The 23,990-nt window shown below is 51.5% G+C and overlaps 1 protein-coding gene and 1 long non-coding RNA gene across 4 annotated transcripts in view; one reads left to right on the plus strand and one right to left on the minus strand.

The window, feature by feature from the left end:
* Positions 1 to 18,375, minus strand: part of RAI1 (retinoic acid induced 1) — a 212,955-nt gene extending 194,580 nt beyond the window's left edge. For 2 of the 3 annotated variants that reach the window (XM_077918681.1, XM_077918679.1), the window contains exon 1: positions 18,235 to 18,375. The gene's annotated coding sequence lies outside the window, so the exon portion shown is untranslated. The remainder of the gene's footprint in view (positions 1 to 18,234) is intronic. The other variant, XM_077918680.1, reaches the window with a different exon arrangement.
* Positions 18,328 to 22,390, plus strand: LOC144325448 (uncharacterized). Its single transcript, XR_013390606.1, has 2 exons — positions 18,328 to 18,435; positions 19,150 to 22,390. It is a non-coding gene; the product is annotated as an uncharacterized LOC144325448 (long non-coding RNA).
* Positions 22,391 to 23,990: the final 1,600 nt, after the last annotated feature.

Consider the following 23,990-nt stretch of genomic DNA (forward strand, 5'->3'; position numbering starts at 1 on the left):
GCTAATGGGGCCTCCCGTTTCTGCTGCGTCGCTGGCGCACAATTTCTGTTTTCATCCTGAGGTAAAGTTCTTAACCCGAGGTACTACTTCCGGGTTAGTGGAGTCTGTAACCTGAGGTGTTTGTAACCCGAGGTACCACTGTATTTGGGAGGTGTTTGTAAATCGCTAAGAGACATAACCTTTGGGAAAGGCAAAAATCCAGTGCAGAGTGAAGTTCTTATCTGGACAGAAGTGGTTGGGTTGGGTTAGGTTAGCTGGTCTCTGGATTTGCAGACCTTGAAATCCCCAGCATCTCTTCTTAGAAGATTTGTCCCTGCGAAATGTTGATATGCCAGCCGAGTGTTTGCTTCTCCTCCTCTTCTTTTATGTCTCCTTGCTTTTCGCAGCCGCCTCTTTCCACAGCTCTTTCTTCTTGACCCCGGGGGGTGCGGCAGAGAGTGGTGGTCTCTGCTTTCCTCCAAAGCCACTAATTTGGAGTTGTCGCGTCTTGCGAACTCGGCTCCTCTCCGAGAAGGCGGCTTGGTTAAGCAGCCCCCTTTTAACTGACAGGGGTTGTCCGCTCTGGACAAGGTTGCCTTTAAAGTTCACTCATTATACAGCTCGCAGCGAGCCTCCCTGTCGGATGGCGATGCCGCTCCACAAAGGATGAAAAGCCCAGCAGTGGCCTTTCTCCGATTGGCTTGGCTAAGCACCACCAGGCAACCAGCCGCCATTTCCTTGATGGGAACTGAGAGAGGGCAGGGGGACAAGAGGTCAACAAAAAGGGCAATGAAGGAATTCTGGAGGGGCCGCCCTCCCCTCTCCCGGCTTTGATAGGGAAGGCGAAACCGGCAAGTGGGGAAGCGAGGAAGACATTTTCCAGCTTGGAAAAATCCCACTGGGTCCAGGTTGTTTAGCAGAGGATGCAGCAATGCATTCTCGGCTGTGTTGTTTGTCATACCCTCCAACATTTCTCCGATGAAAACAGGGACATCCTGTTTAACAACAACAACAACAACAACAACTTTATTATTTATACAATAACAACAGCAATTTTATTACTGATACCCTGCCCATCTGACTGAGTTGCCCCAGCTTCCAAACATATATAAAAACATAATAAAACATTAAACATTTTAAAACTTCCCTATACAGTGGATGCTCGGGTTGCAAATGTGATCCATGCGGGATCCCTGTGGGTTGCAATTTGGTGCTTCTGCGCATGTGCAAAGCGTAATTTAGCGCTTCTGCGCATGGGCGACCGCCAAAACCCGGAAGTAACCCGTTCCGGTACTTCCGGGTTTCAGCGGGTCCATAACCCAAAAAAACGCAAGTAACCCGAAGTATGACTGTACAGGGCTGCCTTCAGATGTCTTCTAAAGGCTGTATAGTTACTTCTCTCCTTGGCTCAGGGGTCACATAACGCCATACCCTCCAACATTTCTCCAGTGAAAATAGGGACGTCCAAAGGAAAAGCAGGACATTCTGGGATCAAATCAGAAACTGGGACGGCTTCTGTAAATCTGGGGCTGTCCCCCAAAAATAGGGGCACTTGGGAGGGCCTTGTTTATAAGAACACCATCCTGTTACAACAGGGGCCGACCTGATGCTGCAGGAAACCTGGAAACAGGACCTCCTGGTGATGCAGAGATAAAACTGCTAGCACATTTGCAAAGCTAAGCAGGGTCCAGTATGGTTTCAAATTGGATGGGGAACCATGAGTTGAGATCCCTGCATTGCAGGGGTTGGACTAGTTGACCCCCGGGGTCCCTTGTACGATTCTATACCTGAGCATAGCAAGAGCATTCTCCCCTCCTGGGCTTTCCAGCAACTGGTATTCAGAAGCCCTACTTCCCTATATAGGGAAGTTTTTAATGTTTGATGCTTTATTATGCTTTTATATTTCTTGGAAGCCACCCAGAGTGGTTGGGGCAACCCAGTCAGATGGGTGGGGTACAAATAAAAAAATTATTATCATTATTATTATTATTATTATTTCTTAGTACTGCCCCCAACTGTGGAAGCAGAGCACAGCCATCACGGCTAGTAGAAAGCCTCCATTAATTTGTCCAATCCAATTCTAAAAAGGCGAAAGATTTATACGATCTGAAGAAAAACTCTAGAGTACAGTGGTACCTCGGGTTACATACAGTTCAGGTTACATATGCTTCAGGTTACAGACTCCGCTAACCCAGAAATAATACCTCGGGTTAAGAACTTTGCTTCAGGATGAGAACAGAAATTGCACAGCAGTGGGAGGCCCCATTAGCTAAAGTGGTTCTTCAAGTTAAGAACAGACCTCCGGAACGAATTAAGTACTTAACCAGAGGTACCAATGTATGTCTAGAATTGTCCAATCCAATTCTAAAGCCATCCCAGTTGGTGGCCTTCACTCCTCTTGTGGGAGTGAGTTCCACAGTTTAACAGTGCTGCGTGACAAAGTACTGCCTTTTATCTGCCCCAAATCTTCCAATATTCAGTTTCATTAGATGTCTACCAGTTCCGGTGTAATGCGAGAGAGAAGAACGGCACTCTGGGGTTTTTTTTTGCCCCAGACCTTCTAGACACCTCCATGCTTTCAAGCTCCATATCCGAGTGCTGCCCCACATTCGTCTTCCCCAGGAAAAGCTGCTCTTTAACGCTGAATCGGAACAAACAGCAATTGGGCTTTCCGTGGACTGCTGTTTGCTCCGATTCAGTGGTAAAGACTGGGTATTTTGCAGAGGAAGCACAGGCAAAAAAAAAATAGCACTCAGGCACTGAGCTTTAAAGCATGGAAACACAGCACAAAATGAAACCTGGATGAACTAAAGATAGCTTCTTGCAAAATAAGGAGAATCAGAACAAAGGTTTCCATCAAGTCTAGCATTCTGTTACCAACCCTGGTCAGGCAGATAATAACATTTAGGTCACCACTCTGGAGACTGTAGCTCTGCGAAGGGAACGGGAATTATTCATGTCTCTCCTGCTCCCCACGAGCGGTTTAACGTGCAATCCCTCTTCCCACGCAACTCTGGGAATTGTAGCTCTGCCGTGGGAGCAGAGGAGCCTCCTGACAACTCTCCGCACCCCTACAAACTACAGCTCTCGTTGGGTGGGGTGGGGTGAGCCATGACTGTTTAAAACGGTTTCAGGGCGCTTTCAATGTGCGGTGTGGACTCTACCAAAGGACCTCAGGGCTAGGCTTGGAACGAGACCCGTTCTCACAGGAGTTAGCAAGGTGGAATGGGAGGAGGGGGAAGCTAGGACCCTGGGAAAACTGCGCCACTGTGGCAGAGGCAGAGCCTATAAAAGGGGCTGTGCAAGAGGCGGAGGAGAGCAGTGCGCTCAGCTCTCAGGCTGGAACTGGCAGCTCTGAAAGGCAAAGATGAAGCAGCCAGTATTGCACTGAGGGCCTCCATGCGGAGGTTAGGCTGGCCTCAACTAGAGCCAGGGCCTTCTCGGCTGCGGCTCCAATCTGGTGGAATGCTCTGTCACAAGAGACTAGGGCCCTGCGGGACCTGACATCTTTCCGCAGGGCCTGCAAGACAGAGTTGTTCCACCAGGCCTTTGGTCAGGGCGCAGCCTGACTCCCTCCTCTGGCAACCTGCACAGTATTTTGGTTGCCATCAATTTGATTTCAATTAATTTTTATAATGAAATATTTTAGAATGTGTGATTATTCAACTATTTGGTTATTTGATTGTTGTTAGCCGCCCTGAGCCCAGCTTCGGCTGGGGAGGGCGGGATATAAATAAAATTTATTATTATTATTATTATTATTATTATTATTGAAATTAGCACTTCTGAGTGCATAGCACACAATGTCACTGCATGATTTCATCTCTTACGATGAGCCTGCGAGGTAGGCTAAGGGGACGATCCCCCATGTTGCAGGCAGCTGCCCTCCCACCTTGCTGCCTTCCTTGGGTGGTTGCGCTGTTCAGGGCACTTGGGAATTGTGGCCCAAAACATCCGGGCAGAATGGGCACCCGGTTGGAGAAGATTGACAGGGTGAATTTGTGGCAAAGGCAAGGTTTGCACCCCAATTGCAAGAACGGCCCATGAGTAGACACTGGGAGAAAGCTGGTGGTGGAAGAAGGGACATCGTTAACCAGGACAAAACAAGGCTGAATGTCATGGAGAGAATACATCCTTCCTGGCATTTTGCCCCGGCCCTACCGTTGGCAGGTGGGACGTTTGTCCGGATCACGAGATCAGCAGTCGTGGGCAGCCAGCTCCTTGGCGGCTTGGCCAGGACAGTTGGGTGGGAAGAGGAAATGCTTAACGGGTACAACCGAGTCTCTAGATTAAGAGCAGAAGCCTGGGGGGAGAAGCAGAACCCCGAAGATGGAGTGGGGGGAGAGTGAGTGAGCTCAGGCAGCGCTGAGATGCTGCATTTGCTGCCCCGGCTCTCCCCCCCGGTGGCTTTGCGGTATAATCTGGGGCTCGTTCCAGCTCCGCCGCAGCTGGAGGCAGCAGGTTTGTCAATGGCATTTGCTGCCGAGCGGCTGACATTGAACACAGCCAGTCAGAACATCTCGCTGGCAGCAGGAGCAGAAGCACCATCAGCAGCGAGCGGGAGGGAGGTGTCGAGGAGAAAGTGTCAGCCAGACAGCTGCTGCCTCCTCCTCCTCCTTTCTTCCTTCTTGGGGTGTGTGTGTGTGTGTGTGTGTGTGTTTCCACCCCCCCCCCTGTTTTGTTTGTCAATCAAACAGATTGCTTCTCTCTCCCTCTTCCTCCCTTGCCTTCCCCTTCTCCTTCCTGCAGGCCAATTGTTTCTGCTCCTGGAAGATAAGGGCTCAACGCTGGCTAGATTTGTATAGCTTAGCTGCATCGTGGAGAGATGTCGAAAAGCAAGGAATTGTGTGTTTTGGTGGCTTCCCTCTGTCTCTCCCCCTCCCGCTTCCCTGCCTTCCTTCGCAGGCACCCCCAACCCGTCCCCCTCCTCCTCCCCTCCCCATCCTGATCTTTTGCCTTGAGCTACTTTAGCCTCACAGCTCTCTTGCTATTTAATCTCCATCTCTCCCTCTGGGCCCCGGGAGGGCTCTGTCGCATCCTTCTCTTCGCACCAGCTGCCTGGAGAGAGGAGTCCTTCTGACATCCCCTCGGCCCCTTGGTACCTCTTTCCCCCCTCCCTCCCTCCCTCCCTCCCTCCCTCCCTCCCTCCCTCTCTTCCCTTTTCTCACTCCTCCTTTCATAGTCCAAAGGAACACTTGAAGGCAGAATCGTGAGGCAGGAATGAAAGCGAAGAGAAGGACAGAGCCTGTCTTAGGTACCAGGTTCCATCCGCCCACGTTCCCAGGTAGGGCTGCGGAAAGACCTCGGTCCCTGAGAACCTCTGCCAATCAGCGGACCAATGGTCCGTGTTTATTATAAAACAGGTTCCTCGTCTTCCCACATCTCTGGGGAAGCATCGCAGCTCTGCAGGTTCAATTCTCGGCGCAGGGCTGGGAGAGGCACCCACCCAAAACCCTGGAAAGCCATTGCCAGTTAGGGGCTGTTCACAATTCCACTTGCCCCACTGCTTTCTCATGGGAAAACCTGTTCCCAATGCTGAAACATCAACTGGGTTTGCTGGGGGTTGATGTCTGCTCCACTTCGAAGTTAAAAAGCAGGGGCAAATGGAAAATCGCTCGGACCAGCGCCCCAAAGGCATGACACAAGCAGAAAGCTTCTAAGACCTGTGGTTTTTTAGGCACTGGGCAACCAGAATAGTAGGTGGGTCCTTAGTGTGAACACTACTGTATGCTTGTGAAACATGGGCCACTTATAAACGGCATCTCCAACTCCTTGAAAGATTCCATCAACGGTGTCTCCGAAAAATTCTACACATCACTTGGGAAGTCAGGTGAACTACTGCCAGTGTACTGGGAGGAGCAAAGATCGCCAGTGTCGAAGCAATGATTCTTCAACATCCACTTTGTTGGACTGGTCATGTTGTGCGGATGCCTGATGATCGTCTTCCAAGGCAACTACGCTATTCCAAACTTAAAAATGGAAAGCGTAATGCTGGTGGTCAACAAAAGAGGTTTAAAGACTGTCTCAAGGCAAATCTAAAAATTGTAGTATAAACACCCACAATTGGGAAACCCTGGCCTGTGTGCGCTCCAGTTGGAGAACAGCCTTTACCAAAGGTGTCATGGGCTTTGAAGATGCTCGAACTCAGGACGAAAGGGAAAAATGAGCTAAGAGGAAGGCATGCTTGGAAAATCCCCACCGTGATCAACTCCCATCTGGAAACCTATGTCCCCACTGTGGAAGGACGTGTGGATCCAGAATTGGCCTCCACAGTCACTTACGGACTCATTGTAAAAACCGTGCTTATGGAAGACAATCTTACTCGGCTACGAGGGATCGCCAAAGAAGACGTCTGAGCTAGATGAAGCAGCAGCCTGACTCAGGGCAACGCAGTTCCGTACGCTCAAATGCCAAATTCAGGAGCACCAACTAGCTTCCAATGTGTGCATCTCTTTGCCACTCTGATCATGGTAACTGGCTGCCATGGCCCCCATCCGCCATACTTTCAGGAGGGCCTATAACTCGGTGGAAGGGCACATCCTTGGCATGCTAAAATTCTCAGGGTCAATCCTGGCATTCCCAGTTGGAAGGGTCAAGGTAGCAGGTCATGGGAAAGACTTCCTAGAATCAGAACCATAGAGTTGGAGAGTCTAGAGGGACAAATGCAACACAACTTCCTAAGTTATCAAAGACTATTGCAGGAAGCCCTAACCATGACCAAGGTGGCAACTCACATGAGCGTGGCACCTTGAGACACTTTCCCCCCAGCCCAGTTTACCATGAGTCCCATGGAAACGTCCTGGCAGGAGGGGAAGGCGCGGTGGGAAAAGATTGGGGAACTGGAGGAGCCCAACCCAGGGGAGGAGACCCGGAGGACTGGGAAGGGATCAGGACCTCCTCTCTCATCGCACCAGAACTCCTGGAAGCTGAATGTTGGAAGATTCAGGACAGGTAAAAGAAAGCAGCCCGTTCCCAAAATGTCTAGTGAAACTTTGGAACTCACTGCACCAGGAGGCAATGATGCCCACTGCCGTAGACTGGCTGGACGCAGAGGAATGGTGGGAGGAACCAGCTGGGGAACCACCACCACCCCAAGGGGAGAAGACTCAGAGCCCGGGGAGTGGTGGTGGGACAACGGTGAGAGGTCAGAGAGAGGAGAGGGAGAAGAGGTGGTGTCGGAAGATGAAGGGGTAACAAGGCTTCTATGCAATCCTACTTGGAGTAGGGGGACGTGGGTGGTGCTGTGGGTTAAACCACAGAGCCTAGGACTTGCCGATTGGCGGTTCGAATCCCCGCAACGGGGTGAGCTCCCGTTGCTCGGTCCCTGCTCCTGCCAACCTAGCAGTTTGAAAGCACATTGAAGTGCAAGTAGATAAATAGGTATCACTCCGGAGGGAAGGTAAACGGCGTTTCCGTGCGCTGCTCTGGTTCGCCAGAAGCGGCTTAGTCATGCTGGCCACATGACCCAGAAGCTGTATGCCGGCTCCCTCGGCCAATAAAGCGAGATGAGCGCCACAACCCCAGAGTCGGTCACGACCGGACCTAATGGTCGGGGGTCCCTTTACCTTACTTTGAGTAGGGGCTTGAACCTGCAACTTTCCGCATGCAACGCAGCTGCTCTCACACCAAAGGCCCAAGAACCAATGGGATTTCTCCTTTGACAGAAAGATCCTTCCTGTGGACTTGCTGGGTTCTGCATTAATTCTCCAGCCCCCGGGAGCTGAGGAAAAGCAGCTCTCTCCTTTAACTCTGGAGCACGGCACCAAGTTAGGGACAACACAGCTCCTGTCTTGTGCACCGGCTCCTGCACGAAGGGTGAGATCCAGTCAATTAATTGTGCTCGGGGTGTGTGGAGAGAGCGAAAGCAGGGGGGAAAGTCTGTCTTTATTGCCCTTTCATGCCTTCGGTATAGATTTTCTCTGCTCGTCTCAAAGGGAGAATAAAACCCGGCTTGGCCTTTTTACTTTTACTTTTAAAAAGCCTCCCCTTCGCCCCAGTCTGTCTGATTTTCTGAAGTCTGCTGTGTTTTGCTGTGCAGAGATGTGCGGGTTTTTGTTTTGTTTTTTTAAAGTAGGGCACAGGTGTCATAAAGGCTCTGGGAACGGCTTCTGCTCTGAGCAAGAGCTGACAGAGCCCCAGCCTTGGAGAGCAACACCTGAAATGGATGCAGTCAAGGTCACAGACGCCGGCCTATCTGGCAAAGTGGCGCAAACTGATGAGGCCTCTGCGCCCGACCAAAGCAATGTCTCCCGGCAGAAAACAACCCAGGCCGCCCGACTAAAGCCGTTTCATGACGGGGGTGGCTGCTAACGTGGGTCGGCCCGGGCTGCGTAGACTACAACTCCCAGCAGGCAATGTGCCATCTTGATTTTAGCAGCTTCAGCAGCCGCAGAAATCAAGATGGCACATGGCCTGCTGGGACTTGCAGTCTCCGAGAGTCGGGGCCTACCCACATCGAGACGGGTCCGCTTCCGTGCAAACAAAATGGCTGACTGGCAGGGTGCGATCGGGGCCTTAAATTTAGCCGGTCGGCTTGTTTCGACACCGACAAAAGCAATTAAAAAAAGAGATTCGCCGGTATTGTTTCAGCTGGCATTGATTTTCATCTGAAGAACGGTTTGTCTCTTTCATTTAAGGATACCGAAGGAGTCGTACCGCCTAACATCTGAAAGCTGAAAAACAGACACACTCGCTTGGCTTGAGCGTTTTTTCAACTGTGTTCCGGGGACTTTGGGATTCCTTGAAATCTGCTCCTCCAGAGCAAGGTCAACAACAGCAGACTCGCTTCCATCGCAGGTAGCCAGTCCAGAGCTATTGATCCACCGCTGAAATGGAGGAGGTGCATTCCAGGGTGCACTCTCGAGGCCAGACAGCACGTGACATTAATTGCATGGAAGCAATTAGCATAGACATTAAAAGAAAAATAGCCACCAGAGAGACTTGTTAGGACGGAGGGGTGGGGTTGCTTCTTTGCCCCTGGGATATGGCTCTATTAAAACATCCACTGCGCCACCCACACAATAGCTCCCTCCAGACCCATGTCACGTTTGAATCTTCTGCAAGCCACCTTGGAGATCACTGGATCGAAAGACGGAGTACAGATCTCCCAAGCAAATAAATGCAGCTTAAAAAGCATGAAGTGGGAGGCATGAAAGGGAGACGTCTCCTCAGCAGAGATGTCGACGTGGTTTTGAGTCGATTTATTATATTTCTTTGCCGCTTTCCCTTCAAATGAATCGCAAAGCGGCTTTCAAACAACAGAGCCATCACAAATATAGAAGTGTACACAGGATGATGAACAAACCACCAGTAAAGCAATCACAAACATCGGAAGGGGTTTGCCAAAGGTATAGAGTCTGAAAATCGCTGCATTAGGAGAACAAGGAATTTCACACCATTAAAATTCCTGCAGCCAATCAAAAGCCGTATATTGGCTTCCGGATGTTTTGGAAGTTGAACGGACTTCCGGAACGGATTCCCTTCGACTTCCAAGGTACGACTGTGTATTGTTTGTTTGATATGCATATGGCCTGATGAAATACCCTGCTGCTACACTTTTGGGTGATTAGTTTTTATTTTATTTTATTTTCAAGCAACCGTATATTGAACCAGATCTTTCTTCCGCCAAGCCCAGAATTCCCTGCTCTTAATTGGCAATGGCTTTCAGGGACTTGCGAGAAGCCTTTCCTAGCCCTGGACCCTTTTAATTACAGGTGCTCAGGGCTGAATCTGGGACCCTCTGTATGGGAAGCATCTATGATGACAACCGAGCGATGGTCCGTCGTCTTATTGCTTTTCAATGGCAGCATCAGCGATATTATTGTGCGTTGCCTAGACAGTGCTAAAAGCCTGCCCGCTCTCCACCTCGCCACCTTTTGCGACGCAGCCTGGCACTTCTAGGTCTCTTCCGGAGCAAGATCAGGCTGCTCTGCCGTGCCCTGCTGAGAGAACCCGATGCCTTGCTGCTTACATGCTGGGTGCGCAGCGCCTGCAGAGAGAGGGAGAATGTCTGGTGAGCTCCTGTCTCTCTGCTGGTGCAGCCTGCGCACATAGGTCAGACAGCCTGTGCAAGGGAGGACGAGGGCAGCGAGCGGCAAACAGAAGGGACCTGGAATGAACAACGCCATCGGAGGCCATGCGGCCTGCATGGCTGCAGACATCTTGCTTTACGTATTTCTTTCAAAAGAAGGAATATACTGCATGCTCTAGTTATCTCCCGCTTGGACTATTGCAATGCGCTCTACGTGGGGCTACCTTTGAAGGTGACCCGGAAACTACAACTAATCCAGAATGCGGCAGCTAGACCGGTGACTGGGAGCGGCTGCCAAGACCACGTAACACCGGTCTTGAAAGACCTACACTGGCTCCTAGTATGTTTCGAAGCACAATTCAAAGTGTTGGTGCTGACCTTGAAAGCCCTAAACAGCCTCGGTTCAGTATACCTGAAGGAGCATCTCCACCCCCATCATTCTGCCCGGACGCTGAGGTCCAGCTGCGAGGGCCTTCTGGTGGTTCCCTCACTGCAAGAATCAAAGTTACAGGGAACCAGGCAGAGGGCCTTCTCAGTAGTGGCACCCGCCCTGTGGAACGCCCTCCCACCAGATGTCAAACAGAACAACAACTACCAGACTTTTAGAAGACATCTGAAGGCAGCCAGTTTAGGGAAGCTTTTAATGTTGAATAGACTATTGTATTTTAATATTCTGTTGGAAGCTGGCCAGAGTGGCTGGGGAAACCCAGCCGGATGGGCGAGGTATAAATAATAAACTATCACCATCATCATCATCATTGCAAATGAAAACAAAAACAAAGCCTCAAAGAGGTTTACTGGAAAAAATTAAGCAGTAAGGTTACCGGCAAAAACAGTTCATAGAATCGTAGCGTTGGAAGGGACCCCCAAATGTCATCTAGTCCAACCCACTGCAATGCAGGAGTCTCAACTAAAGCATCCATGACAGACGGCCACCCAACCTCTGCTTGGAAACCTCCAAGGAAGGAGAGTCCACAACCTCCCGAGGGAGACCGTTCTACGGTCAAACAGCTCTTACTGTCAGAAAGTTTTAAAGCAACTTTTGAAAAGCATTCAGAATCAGTGATAAGCTAAACACAGATCCGAGCACAGGTCAGTGTTCTAGATATCTGGGTAAAGGTACAGGTAGCCCTGACCATTAGGTCCAGTCGTGGCTGACTCTGGGGTTGCGCGCTCATCTCGCTCTATAGGCTGAGGGAGCCGGCGTTTGTCCACAGACAGCTTCCGGGTTGTGTGGCCAGCATGACTAAGCCGCTACTGGAGAACCAGAGCAGCGCATGGAAATGCCATTTACCTTCCTGCCAGAGCAGTACCTATTTATCTACTTGCACCTGACATGCTTTCAAACTGCTAGGTTGGCAGGAGCTGAGACCGAGCAATGGGAGCTCACCCCGTCACGGGGATTCGAACCGCCGACCTTCTGATCGGCAAGTCCTAGGCTCTGTGGTTTAACCCACAGCGCCACCCGTGTCCCTGTCATAAAATGTATACACTGCTTAATTGTAAAAATTATTTTGCAAAAGTCAAACTGGTTCACACAAAGATAAAACAAGAAATCAGAGGCGGGAAATCACAACCCCACTTTAAAAGACACAAAAGCTGAAATACTAAAAACATATTAAAATTGCCTCCATTTTCTAAGCAACTTGGTAAAGGTAAAGGGATCCCTGACAATTAGGTCCAGTCATGGCCGACTCTGGGGCTGCGGCACTCATCTCGCTTTACTGGTCAAGGGAGCCAGCATGCAACTTCCAGGTCATGTGGCCAGCATGACTAAGCCGCTTCTGGCGAACCAGAGCAGCACACGGAAACGCCGTTTACCTTCCCGCCGGAGCGGTATCTATTTATCTACTTGCACTTTGATGTGCTTTCAAACTGCTAGGTTGGCAGGAGCAGGGACCGAGCAACGGGAGCTCACCCCATCACAGGGATTCGAACCGCCGACCTTCTGATCAGCAAGCCCTAGGCTCTAGGGTTTAGACCACAGCGCCACCCGTGTCTGGTAGGTTTGTCTAAAGAAAAATGTTTTCAGTCAGCAGTGAAGGCGCTTGCCTGATATCAAGAGCCGGGGAGTTCCACAGTGTAGGCAGACCATTAGGGGGCTAGAACAAAGAAGCTGCCTTGTACTATTAAACTATTTGTTCATTTTGCCCTGTAAGGAAAATGTAAAGGACCCCTGGTCCAGTCAAGGTCCAGTCAAAGGCGACTATGGGGTTGCGGTGCTCATCTCACTTTCAGGCCGAGGGAGCCGGCATTTGTCCACAGACAGCTTTCTGGGTCATGTGGCCAGCATGCCTAAACTGCTTCTGGCATAATGGGACACTGTGACAGAAACCAGAGCACACGGAAACGCCGTTTACCTTCCCGCCACAGTGGTACCTATTTATCTACTTGCTTTCGAACTGCTGGGTTGGCAGGAGCAGGGACAGAGCAATGGGAACTCACCACCGTCATGGGCATTCGAACCGCCAACCTTCTGAACGGCAAGCCCAAGAGGCATGGTGGTTTAGACCACAGAACCCCCCCCCCCCCGTATCGCCCTGTACCGCCTACCCTGACTGGCAGCAGCTTCCCAGCGTCTCAGGCATAGAAGGGTCTTCCCTGCTGTTTGACCCCTTGCAAAACATAGGCTCAGCACTGACCTACAGCCCCTCCTTAAGGAAGGCGACTAGGCGAAAAAATGCTTTGGGGAAGTTGATTAAGTGGGTGTTGCTAGGGGTACGTCCATGGGCCCCAGAATTTGTGTGTGTGTGTGTGTGTGTGCACGCCCCCCCCCCCCAATGTTTCTTGGTGTGCAATGAATTCAGAGGAAACCGAACAGAGAGGATGATCTCGGTTTCTGGGTAGGATATTAAGTTGGGGAAATAAATTAATTTAAGAGGACTTTATCTAGAGATGATTTGGGCTTAATGAATGGGACTAATTGAAAAGGAATTGAATTGATTTGGAGCAGGATCTGTTGGGAAATTAATTGGGGACAAATGAATTGAGTAGGAACTGATTTGGGATGATTTGGGGGTGGGGGGCAGATTAATTGTGCTTATCTGGGGCGATACGGATAGGAAATTAGCAGGCTTGCTTTGTGCCGCCATTCAAATTCTAAACCTGCGTCTGTACATAGAAAATGGCAGTGGCAGATGGGATGCAAATTTTTGTCCCCTTGGCCCATGCCCGGCATCTTTCGATGCCCCTGGTGATTTGGAACGGAGAAGTGGCAGATGGGGAAGGGTTAAGCACAGGCACTCCTACACAACTGCTTCTCGCTTCAAATTCCACCTCCCCACGTGGCTTTGCACTTTAAGAATAAGCACCGGAGTCCAGCCGCTCACGTTTGTTGTGACACATTAAGTATCCCCTGGCTCAGCAATTCCAAGTTCAGGACTGCATTCCCAACATTTCCCAAGAGAAAACAGGGATACCCTTGTAGCGTCACTGCTCTCATACCCAGGGCCTCTACGCTGTGCTTTCCCAAAGGCTCTCCTCCAACCACGGCAGGCTGTATTCATGGACTCTGATCTGCAGTAACACTGTCCTGCGCTGATTTTCAAAGTGGCTCCTCTTTCTTTGGGTTAAAGGGTACACCAAAAAGTGAACGTTCTTGTCCCGTACTTCGTTAACAGCAGATTGAAATTGACCTACCCGGCTGAGGGGTGAGAAATGACAGGCTGCATACAGCACATTGCTCCTTGGGGCTCGCGTGCATGAATTTATGCGCACGTCCACTAGAGGGGAGCTGAAGCCTCTCCACACTCGCGGGTGCTGCTGCCGGCACAGGGATGGCAAACCTGGGGCGCCCCAGAGTCCAGCTCCCATCTGCCCCAGCCAGCAATGACAATGGTTGGAAGAGATTATGAGGGTCATCAAATCCAACCCCCTGCAATGCAGGAATATGCCGCTATCCCATTCAGGGATCGAACCTGCAACCCTGGCGTTATCAACACCACACTCTGACCAACTGAGCTATCTAGGGAGCTTTCGCCTAGCAAAAACTTTGTGAACCTAAAGAAGAAAAGTCACTTTATCCAGGGACCGCCTGCATTTATATTGGACTACTCCTACCTCCTTTTCTTAATGGCGCCTGCTCTTGCCCAGGCTGCACGGAAAAAGCATTTTGCTTCTTGAAATTCGTTCCGATTGTGCAGATAAAATATAACTGATCGAATTCTACAGTAGGGTTACCAGACGTCCCCGGTTCCCGGGAACAGTCCCCGGATTTGCAAATCTGTCCCCGGACAAATTCCGTCCCCGGAATGTCCCCAGATTTGCAAATCTGTCCCCGGGAAACATGGCAGCGGCAGCCTCAGCAGCCCGGAGCCAGTCTGGTAGCGCAGTTGGCTCTGGCTGGCTTCAGAAGCTGCTCGCTGCCATGGCACCCGCCATTTTTCCTCGCCGGAAGTCCCCATATGATGTGTCTTGTGCGCAACAGATCATATGGGGACTTCCGGCAAGGAAAAATAGCGGACAACATGGCAGTGAGCAGCTCCTGAAGCCAGCCAGAGCCACAGCACTACTAAGCTGGCTCTGGGCTGCTGACTGCCGCTGCCGCCACCACTGCCAAAGGGGAACTGGGGACACTCAGCGGTACAGATCTCCTGCCCCCTGCCCCCTTTGTTTTGACCAATCGGGGGAGGCTCAGGAGTTACGGGCGGGTGGCCATTGCCCAGTTTTTTAAAAAACTGCACATTTATGTTTCACAGGGTGCGAAAGAAGGGCTTTGCACCTTGCTTGGCAGAGAAACTGCGCCTAGTCACGGGCGGGCAACGCGCTGTTGCCCAGTTTTTTTTAAAACTGCACATTTATGTTTCACAGGGTGCAAAAAAGGGCTTTGCACCTTTATACAATATGCATGTGTGCTGGGGCCCAGGGTCTTTTGCCTCACCATCCCCACTGCTGACTCCCTGTCGCTACTCAGTTTCAATAAATGAATGAATGAATGAATGAATAAATAAATAAATAAATAAATAAAATCCCCAGATTCATTGAAAAAAATCTGGTAACCATATTCTACAGGATAGGGTGTTAGTGCGTGAAAACAGTCCAGATCCAAGGACCCCCAGCCATGCATGTCCAGATGGTGGAGGTGTCAGGAGCCATCCAGAAATCTTCACCTGGTCACTAGTGGTCGAAATCCAGGTGAAAAATGCACCTGGCTAATTTTGAACGCTGCACCCTGGCCAGCCTGGCCAATGTTCAGGGATGGTGGGAATTGCAGCCTAACCACTTGCACAGGACAACAAGTTTCCTATCTCTGGTCTAGAGAGATCGCTTTAAATAAAAACCAGCCAGTTACATGGAGAAGTCTATGTGGTGCCTATTTGTCGTGCCTAATTAAGGAACCTCCAGGTCCAGGAGCAGTATACCTGAGAGTAACAGATACAGGGGAACAGGCTCACTTGTAGGGCTCACCTGCAAGTTCCCAGAAGCATCTGGCTGGCTGGTGTTGCACTGGCAGAGGAAACCAGGTTCGGGTGGACCTTGACCCAAAGCAGCCCTGACTCGTGGCCAGAGGGTGTGGACCGTGTTTACCTGTGTTCACTGAATGGGAGACGTATTTCCTACACAGGAAGCATGGCCAGGTCAAATGCAACTTTTAAAACCAGCACGTAGATTTGTCGCAATGCCCTTATGCGCAGGAGTTGCATACACACAGCCAATATCTTTGCAGTTCATGCACACCCACACTGAAGGGTACGCATGTGCAGTCATGACACATGGGCTTTTCACGAAGGGAAGATGCACAGCGGCCCACAGGGCTGAAGCAACTACACTTTGCACATGCTCAGAAGCCACAGGGTGGTTTATCACCAGAGCAACAAAAGGCAGCTGTATGCTAAGCTTTGTGAGTTGGGGCATCCCCTCTTCAAAAATCTCTTCTTCCAGTTATATTTTGTTAAATTTTCAAAGTTTCACATATACACTCCAATGCATAATATTTTTTCTTTTGTTTTGCCAACTTCCCACCCCGTTTTCCAGTGTTTTTATTTCTCTCTTTTGTTGCACCTATCTTCTATCTCTTATACCATGACAAAAATACAATAATCTCTCATTCCTTCTGTTGCTCCGAGTTCAAATCCTGCTCACGAGCTCATCGTACCATCCCCTCTTCAAAAATCTTGCCTCGTCTGAGAACTCAGGGAAGCCTTAGGCAACCTTCCCACCCTCATCTGCCATGTGAAGATAATCTGGTCTACCTTACAGGACTGTTGTGAGCGGTTACTAAGATAATGGGGAGCTATTTTGAGCTTCTTCCCTAAACACTATATGCATGCTACATTTTATTTTTAAAAATTATGGCATTAACTCCCCCCCCCCCAAACCATCCAGAATGCTTTTGTTAGCTGGTGGTACAGAAACACCGAAAAATAAAATACATAAGACGCGCTATCTTTATCATCGCCATTTCCTCGCTTGCCGCGACGATGATGGATGTTTATAAATCGCTGAGGCTCACCACAATGCCGTAGCACTAGGCAGCAACGTTAAAAACAGTTCCTGAAATTAAAATTAAAAAGAAAACAAAATCAAACGCTGCCTGCGAGCAAACTCATCCTTCTGGGAAAGGGGAATAAATAAATAAACAAAGGCTTTCAGCATCAGAAGAAACGTCTGCAAAAAAACGAAGCAGCCTGCCTAGCGGGGCACTGTGCTCCCCAGACCACAACACCGCTGACGCCATCCGCCCCCATTCTTGGGGCCGAGCAACGGATTCGGAAAACACCTTCCGGGGCCCAGGCCGAGCTGTGGGGCGCCCTTCCGATTTCTCCGCCTGCACCGTTGCAAGGAAGCCTGCAAAGCCTCTTTCAAAACAAGGCTCTCCAGCTGCAGGCCTAAACCCGCAAGCCCAAAATCACATCTCGCCTGTCATTCCGAGAGGCCCCTCTTCCTCCTTAGGCCCCCCCAGCAGGTTTTTTGGGGGGGTTGCGACTGGGAAAGCAAGCTTCCTTCCCAGCCCCCTCTTGCTCACGAAGCCCTGCCTGAGGAACTGAATACCCTTCCCACGCGACCCCCATCGCTCCCTGGACTGCGGTGGTGAACTGGTCAGCCAAGGGCAAGGGAGCCAAGGCCTCTGGCAGCACCCACCTGCCCCCTCTGCAAGGATGGCGTTTCGGCTAGGACCCCAGCTGGTGCCAAGGGTGCGAGCCACGTCCCCCATGGCACCGGCTGGCTCCTGGGTGCCAGGACTCGCCTGCCCCAAAGCCCTTGGCACCCCACACAAACACACAAAGCCAAGAAACAAGCTGCTGTCCGGACTCCCTCTTTCTTTCTTTCTTTCCTTCCTTCTTTCTTTCTTTCTCTCCCTCGCCATTTGGAGCTTTTCTCCCTTCTGCAAAAACAGCTTTTTCTCTTCCTGGAGGCAAAGCAAAACAAAGCAGCACACTCCCCACCTCGGCTGCTGCTAGGCCCAGCCCCAGATGATATTTTCGCTTGTCTGCATTCCTTTTCTGCCCTCTCTCCAGCGGCTGATCTCTGGGGAAGGGCCCTCTCTCATCTTGGGACCCCCAGAGGACAGGCCTGGCAAGCAAAAGGTCCCGGGTTCAAGCCCTGGCGAAAGGGCATGGCAATGGGGAAGCCCCTGCCAGCCAGGGTCAACAAAGCTAAGGGAGTCAGTGTGGGGCAGATTCCTGGGCTCTTTGGTGCACGACTTGAGGAGGGTGTCCCGGGCTCTGAGAGTCCTACTCCAGCGTAATTCAAACAGGGCACGTACCACCAAGAATAATCCCACCATATGTTGCAGCACCCCCACCCCCAAGACCACCTAGGTTGCAGCCCACCACCGTAGTGCAAAAGAGGTGTGGTTATTTGGTTTCCGTCCTTACCCACGCGATTTGGCCCTACCCTGGATCCTGAACGGATCTTTCACTTGGGTACTTTGTGGGTTGGGGGGATGCGAGAGATCAAGCCAAGGCCACCCATCCTCCCCGCATCCCTCTCTTCATCCCGCTCCGTGTACGCGTTCCCACGACCGCCTCGTTCCATCGTCGCCGCCCCCCAACCTCCCCGATCCCCGCGCTCCGTAACGCGCAAACGCCGCTACCCGCGCAAGCAAGAATGCGAAAAATGCGCGCACGCGTGGATGGCTCTGCGGGTCGATGCGCGCGGATCTGCACCTCCTGGCCCCGGAAGGCTGGTTCCCCCCCCTCCCTCGCACCGCGCGATCCTCCCAACGCGCGCAGCAAACGGGTCCAGGAGGACCAGACGTGGGTCGCGGGCACCGCGGCTCTTACCTCGCGTCGCCTTCCCCGCCGCCCTCAGTGCGCGCAGGGAGCCGCCTGCTGCTGCTGTTGCCGCCGCCGCTGCCGATCGCCGGGGAAATCCGTGCCGGAGCCAGCCATCCTCCGAGGCGGATCCCGTCCGCTGCGCGCTGCCCGCGATCCGGAGGCTCGGGAGCGCAAGAGAAATCGGGGAGCAACGGGGAAGGCTGCAAGGTTGGGGATGGGGCGCGAGGGGGTTTTGCGTGGGTGGGGGGGGGGTCGTGTGAACGGGGAAGGCGAGCCCGGTGCAGCCCCGTCAGCTCGCCAGCTTAAGCGCAGCGGCGGCGCCCCCGGGCCGGGCCCTGATCCTCGGCGGCTCTGCCTGCTGCTGCTGCTTCTTCAGCAGAGCCCGTCCTTGCCATAGCGCGGCGGGGAAGTGAAATCCCACACTGCACAGGAAGAGACCGAGGGAGAAAGAGGGAGGGAGGGAGCTGGCGGGGGGGGGGAGAGAAGAAAGTTCAGAGGCAGAACTGGATGCTGTCGGAAACGCACGCTCCGATTTCCCCCCGGGGTGGGGGGGGGGGGCTGGTGGGGGTGGCGGGGAGAGCCAGGTGGCCTTGCCAAGGGCAACAGTGCCACCTGCTGGGGGGCTCGCGGCGCTTCTCTACTCCCCGCCCCCTAAGTGTGGGGGCAGGGAAAGACTGCTCAGACGCCCCTCCGAGGAAAGCTTGCGGCGTTTTCTAGTTCAGGGCAGGTTTCCAAGCCTGATGAAGAGCGGTTGAAGGAGCCAGGTATGTTTAGCTAGCTTGGAAAAGAGGAGATATGAGAGCCACATGGGCCTAGCCAGGATTTTTGTCGGGGGGGGGGGAACCTCAGTTAGTTAAATATTTTTATTTATCTCCTTTTTATTTTCCCCCTTTGGCTACACCCATGGAGAGCCGCCTTCAGGTATCTCAAGGTCTGTCACGTGGAAGAGGGAGCAAGCTTGTTTTCTCCTGCTCCGGAGGGTAGGACTCGAACCCATGGCTTCCACTTACAAGAAAGGAGATTCTGACGCCACATCAGGAAGAACTTTATGGCAGTAAGAGCTGTTTGACAGTGGAACAGACTCCTACAAGAGGACTTGGACCCTCGTTCCTTGGAGGCTTTTAAGCCGAGGCTGGATGGCCGTCTGCCGTGGAGGCTTTAGCTGAGATTCCTGCATTGGCGGGGGGTTGGACTAGATGACCCTCGGGGTCCCTTCCAGCTCCACAGTTCTATGATTCTCTCCTCAAATGTTTCAGACCCAGCACCCGCTTTTAACCCAAACATGCATTTGGGGACACCCGAATGTTTCGCAGTATATTCTGCAGGAAGGTCATGCTTCTGCAGCGACCCACCTTGAATCAGGTTGGAGACCAATAGATTCCTCCCCTCTCCTTTTTCCTATAGGGGCCAACAGCTCACCTCTTGTAAACCGCTTTATGTCTCCTTTGGCCAACTCTTTCCCCTCTTCTTAGAAGACAGCAAGGATTCTAACTTTTTCCAGTCCTCTTGGATTCGCTGGTGAAGCTGCTGAATCTCTGGGAGGCGAAAACAGTGACATATACGCTGAGACAGCGGAGAGCAAATGTTAGAGCAGGGTGGATCTCCGGGTAGATCTCTGGCTAATTTGCAGGGGACCCCCAGGGATTGTTCACACCCAATTGGAGGATGGGTGGCGGCTAACAGATTGAGGTTGAATCCTGACAAGACAGAAGTACTGTTTTTGGGAGACAGGAGGCGGGCAGGTGTGGAGGATTCCCTGGTCCTGAATGGGGTAACTGTGCCCCTGAAGGACCAGGTGCGCAGCCTGGGAGTCATTTTGGACTCACAGCTGTCTATGGAGGCGCAGGTTAATTCTGTGGGCAGCTGTCTACCAGCTCCATCTGGTATGCAGTCTGAGACTCTACCTGCCCGTGGACTGCCTCGCCAGAGTGGTGCATGCTCTCGTTATCTCCCGCTTGGACTACTGCAATGCACTCTACGTGGGGCTACCTTTGAAGGTGACCCAGAAACTACAACTAATCCAGAACGCGGCAGCTAAACTGGTGACTGGGAGTGGCCGCCGAGACCACATAACACCGGTCTTGAAAGACCTACATTGGCTCCCAGTACATTTCCAAGCACAATTCAAAGTGTTGGTGCTGACCTTTAAAGCCCTAAATGGCTTTAGGTCTACCTGAAGGAGCGTCTCCACCTCCATTATTCTACCCGGACACTGAGGTCCATCACCGAGGGCCTTCTGGCGGTTCAGGTTACAGGGAACCAGGCAGAGGGCCTTCTCGGTAGTGGCACCCACCCTGTGGAACACCCTCCCACCAGATGTCAAAGAGAACAATTACCAGACTTTTAAAAGACATCTGAAGGCAGCACTGTTTAGGGAAGCTTTTAATGTTTGATGGATTGCTATACTTTAATATTTTGTTGGAAGCCGCCCAGAGTTTCCAACAAGATGGGCGGGGTATAAATAATAAATTATTATTATTATTATTATTATTATTATTATTATTATTATTATTCCACAGTAGTAACAACTTTCTGCTGAAATGAAGGACAGTGGAGCAGCAGGGAACCAGGAATGGTTTTTATGGGAAAGGACTGAGAGTTCATTTCTGGTACTGAAAGCAGAACTTCCTGAGCCACTGATTTGTGCATAAAAGGAGCTTGCTGGGTTATACCAGCGGCCCATCAAGTCCAGAATCCTATTGCCACAGAAGTCAACCTTTGGGAAGTTTGCAAGCAGGACCTGAGTGCAAGAACCCTCTCCCCTCCTTTGGTTTCCAGCAGCTGGGACACTGGTGGCGCTGTGGGTTAAACCACAGAGCCTAGGGCTTGCCAGTCAGAAGCTCGGCGGTTCGAATCCCCGCAACGGGGTGAGTTCCCGTTGCTCTGTCCCAGCTCCTGCCAACCTCGCAGTTCAAAAGCAAGTAGATAAATAGGTACCGCTGCGGCAGGAAGGTAAACAGCGTTTCTGTGTGCTCTTACATTTCTGTCACTGTGCCCTGTTGCGCCAGAAGCGGTTTAGTCATCCTGGCCACATGACCCGGAAAGCTGTCTGTGGACAAATGCTGGCTCCCTTGGCCTGAAAGCGAGACGAGCGCTGCAACCCCTTAGTCGCCTTTGACTAGACTTAACTGTCTAGGGCAGGCATGCCCAAACTCGGCCCTCCAGATGTTTTGGGACTACAACTCCCATCATCCCTAGCTAACAGGACCAGTGGTCAGGGATGATGGGAATTGTAGTCCCCAAAACATCTGGAGGGCCGAGTTTGGGGATGCCTGGTCTAGGGGCCCTTTACCTTTTCCTGTTCAGAAGCACATAGACTCTGACTGTGGATCGTTGACTCCAGCTGTTGGACCCAGGGATTCTGGTGCAGAGAGACAACAATGATCTTGGAAGCTTGAAGTCTTCCCACCCACCCTGTTTGAAGAGATGCCAGGAAGCTGAGCTCTTAAGAATCCCAACTCTAGTGAGGGCATCTTCATAACATCATCCCTCTAAGGCCAAAATTGGGGTGCATTTGGGGTCAGGAGATCAGGACTACGTCAGATAAGAAGAGCCCATACGAAGCAGGATTTATGGGACCGCCTCTCCTGGTCTGCCCCGCAGAAGACCTTAAGGTCCATGAATAATCATAGTTTAGAGGTCCCGGACCCTAAGGAAGTCAGATTATCCTCCACCAGGGCCAGGGCCTTCTCAGTGATGGCTCCAACCTGGTGGAATGCTCTGTCCCATGAGACCAGGGCCCTGCAGGATTTAACTTCCTTCCGCAGGGCCTGTAAGACAGAGCTATTCCACCTGGCTTTCAATTTGAACTTAGCCTGATCTTTTATTCCCCTTCCTTCCCTCCCCCTCCCCCTCCCCTTTTTATGAAGATTACCCACTCTGGGACCCCACAGCTAATTCTCCCCTGGTCTCCTCGCTGGCCCAAATAGGACTAACTTAGCCAGCTAGCCCTGGTGATCATCTAATATTTATTGGATGGATTTCCCCCCTAAACTGATTTTTGAATTCTGAATTTATTGTTATTCACGTTTTATACTGTATTTTATGCTGTTTTTTGTGGCATCAATTAAGTGTTTTAAATTTGTTGTTAGTCACCCTGAGCCCGGTTTTCTGAACCAGGAAGGGCGGGGTACAAATAAAAATTATTATTATTATTACCTTATACTGAGTCACACTGTTGCCCCATCTCTGGCACTGACTGGCAGCAGCCCTCCAGGGTTTCAGGCTGGTGGCCTCCCCAACCCTACCTAGAGGCAGATGTCACAATTGACCTTGAAACTTTCCCCATGCTGAATGACCACATTTGCCCTGCTTGGGGTAAGTTGGAGCACATGCTAAAGACCTGGGAAGTCCACGATTCCACAAAGCGTGAGCAATTAATTTCACTGCACGCAGGTGGTATAGTGAGAATAAAGGTTTATTATTAGAAGGACGCACGTGGCTCTGTGGGTTAAACGACAGAGCCTAGGGCTTGCCGATCGGAAGGTCGGCGGTTCGAATCCCCGCGACGGGGTGAGCTCCCGTTGCTCGGTCCCTGCTCCTGCCCACCTAGCGGTTCGAAAGCATGTCAAAGTGCAAGTAGATAAATAGGTACCACTCCGGCGGGAAGGTAAACGGTGTTTCTGTGTGCTGCTCTGGTTCGCCAGAAGCGGCTTAGTCATGCTGGCCACATGACCCGGAAGCTGTACACTGGCTCCCTCGGCCAGTAAAGCGAGATGAGCGCCGCAACCCCAGAGTCGGCCACAACTGGACCTAATGGTCAGGGGTCCCTTAACCTTTAATTATTATTATTATTACTCTGGAGATAAGGCTCCAACGCCGTTCCCACAAGGTCAGGATCAGGCCACCAGGATGGGCTCCTCGCTCTGCCCACGCATTCTCCTTAGGCACTGCTAACGTTTTCCTGCCATCTCTAGCTGTCAGCTTCATCAGTCGAGTCGAGACATCAGCAGGTACCTCCTTGCCATCAGCCGCCATCTGCTTTCCTGTCTGGCTTCAAAAAAGGAAAGATGAATGAGGACCCCGAGCGAGCACAGCTGTTAGAAGCAAGTCAGATACGAGGCGCCTCCCGCTGAGACCCGCAGACGGGTCCTGCGTGCGTCTACTCAGAAGTAAAGCCGACTGTGTTCAAAGAAGCACCCTCGGGATTGCAGCCTTCGCGTTTTGCGGAGTTGAGAACATCAGGAGATGCTAATAGCCCAAAGATGGAACGAACCAACAGCCCCAACAAGGGAAGAATGGCAAGCCCAACTTCTGGACTGTGCTGAAATGGCAAAACTGACTGGGAGACTCAGGAATTAAGAAGATAATGACTTTAAAAAAGAATGGGGGAAATTCATAACTTACTTAGGAGACCATTGTAAACAAATAAAAACATTAGCTGGACTTTAAAACTAACTTGTAAATAAATGAAAGACGGAGCGTTCCACCAAGGCGGGGCCAGTACTGAAAAGGCCCTGGCCCTAGTTAAGACCAATCTAACCACCTTGCGACTTGGAACCTCCAAAATGTTGTCATTTGTGGACCTTAAGGTCCTCCGCGGGGCATTCCAGGAGAGGCGGTCCGGTAGGTACGTGGGCCCTAGGCCGCATGGGGTTTTAAAGGTCAAAACCAGCACCTCAAACCTCACCCTGTAGTCCACCGGGAGCCAGTGCAGTTGGTAAAGCACTGGATGAATGTGATCTCGCGGCATTCTGCACCCGCTGGAGTTTCTGGGTCAGGAGACCCTACAACCTCCCGAGGGAGACAGTTCCACTGTCAAA

The sequence above is a fragment of the Podarcis muralis genome, chromosome 14 (assembly GCF_964188315.1).
Source record: "Podarcis muralis chromosome 14, rPodMur119.hap1.1, whole genome shotgun sequence".
Lineage (NCBI taxonomy): Eukaryota > Metazoa > Chordata > Lepidosauria > Squamata > Lacertidae > Podarcis > Podarcis muralis.